Source organism: Montipora capricornis, chromosome 14, assembly GCF_036669925.1.
Source record: "Montipora capricornis isolate CH-2021 chromosome 14, ASM3666992v2, whole genome shotgun sequence".
Lineage (NCBI taxonomy): Eukaryota > Metazoa > Cnidaria > Anthozoa > Scleractinia > Acroporidae > Montipora > Montipora capricornis.
Genome location: NC_090896.1, coordinates 19,067,143 through 19,069,642, shown reverse-complemented (window position 1 = coordinate 19,069,642; position 2,500 = coordinate 19,067,143).

Here is a 2,500-nt window from a genome sequence, read left to right as displayed (position 1 = left end):
TACACGGTATAAAACCAAAGGTATTACTTATACCATGAGCAACTACTGTGCAATGACAAGTATATTATTGCAATTTGGAATACTTTTGAGTGGTGATTTCTTGAGCTGCCTTGTTTAAATCTGCTTATTTCTGACTTGGATGCTGAAAATTTCCATGATTTTCATTAGTGTAATTTCACCTTTTTCTAACATTAATGTACATATATTTTTTCCTTTAATGCCACTTTAGTAGCTATCTAAATTAGTTGTTAAAATGCTGTTAACCCATTTGTTATATTTAAAAGAATTATAAACTGGTAGAAAGAATTAGCCCTTTCACTCCTAATAGAGGAGGAACTCCCCCAGAATTAAAATTCCTTTTTGTGAAGTCCCAAGAAATAATACTAGGCAAGAGGTCTGCCAAAACGGGTTGCATTTGAATGGTAATGTTACACTAACAGGATTGCATCCTCAAATTTAACAGTTTGAGTGAAAAAATTGTCTTGTCACAATTAATTAAATTGGTCAAAGAGTGAAGGGGTTAAATAGGCGATTTCTGAGTTCCACAAACCTTAAAGGCTTCTTTTTGAAATAGGTGTGAGGCAACTCTGAAAAAGCCTACTCAAAATATCTTAGAGAATGAATATTTCTCTTATAGGCTATTAAAAGATCTCATTGGTGTATATATAGTATAATTATGTATATACAATTTGTAATTTGTTATTGTTTTACCCCCAGTTTTTAGTAGATAATTATGTTCACGGTAAATTTGCTTTATAGAAAGAATTAAAAATCATTTGAACATATAAAATGGACTGTCACTGGTTCTCTTTGATGTGTTTAAGTAGCAATCTTGTTTAAAACTTGGAGTTTCATTATAAAATCATTTGCTATCGGGGCAAACATGCTCAATATTAAAAGTTTTATCACATTTTACCGCCTCAAGTGAACTTGTTCAAAAGTTGGACTGTAATTTTATTTGCTATACCTAAGCAAACCCGGTAAATAGTAGGAGTTTTACACATTTTGCTGCCCAAGCAAACTCGCTTAAAACTTGGACTGTGTTTATATTTACCACCTGAGCAAACATGCTGAATAGTAAGAGTTCGATCAAATTTGCTGCCCCCAAGCAAACTTGTTCAAGACTTAGGTTTTGACCACATTTGCTGCCCCAAGCATAATTTCCCAAAATTTAGAGTTTGATCAAATTTGCCACCCAGGAACAATTGTTCAAAATAAGTGTTTTGACAACATTTGCTGCGTGAGCAAACGTGTTTAATACTAAGAGTTTGTTCACATTTGCTATATAAAACAATCTGGTTCAATGATAAACATTTGCCTGCAATTTCCAATATGTGCAAACATGATCAATAAAATAAGATTTTGATCACCTTTACTACCATAAGCAAACACTGTTCAACTTTAACATTTCGCTCACATTTCCAACCCTGCTTTAACTTGCTTAAAATAATGAGTTTACACGTTTTTACAACAGGAGCAAAAGCTGTGCGAAACAGCAAATTTGCGCGCTAATTTGCGTCATGTGTAAAGACAGTTCAAAGAAACACATTTTCATCCACATTTGATCAGTATGTAAATAACCCCCAAATTTGCGCGCACACGTTACCTTTGCACACAGAAGCAAATCTTAAACAAATGTGGCATTTACCACCGTTGCTATGGGTGGCAAATCTAGTGCAATATCAATCTTTGCTCTTCAGCAAATTTGAGCAAATTTCTGGAAATGTGGTATTTGCTTCACTTTTGCTGTACTTTGGTTACCCTCGTAAATCCATTTTTTCGTCCAGTGAAAGTGGATCAAGACATTGCACTTTGCAAAGAAATTATAGCTCGGCACCCCACGAAAGCGCACGACTGGGAGGACATTGCAGAGTTTCTTTCTAACTTATTTACCACAGAAAACAATCCAGTCCAACTAAAAGGGCGAGGATGCCGTGAGCGGAGTGAGCTGTTGGTTAAGAAATATAAGTCCGATCAGCGGAGAGCTTTAAAGAGGTAAGTTAAATGCCTTCTGTTTATTGTTTATTGTTTCACATCAGACTTAGGAATACACGAGAACAGCCAAAGCCGGAGGCTTAAATGGCATATGGTCAGCAAACATAATTTGAAAAATTTGCATGAATAGAAGAAGGCTTTAACTAAAATCCTTATACAACTAAATATGACTACTTTATTTACAAACACACAAAATAATATAATTAAATAAATTGCATAAACAAGTACTCCTAGTATAATTGTTTCAAATAACAGGAAATTGTATTCAAATAACAGGAAACAAAAAACAAAAACAAAAACAAAACATTAACAATTTGTCCACAAAGTTTATAATTTAGTCCCAAGGGACTTGATCACACTATAGAATTAAGGGAAATGAGTTCCATAGCCAATTTTTCAATATACTAACTCAGCATTCAGAAATGCAGTCTCAACTTTTTTTTAAAGTTACTTAATGTAAGGCTGTTGCGCATTGTTAACGGAATATCCTTCAAAATAACAGGAG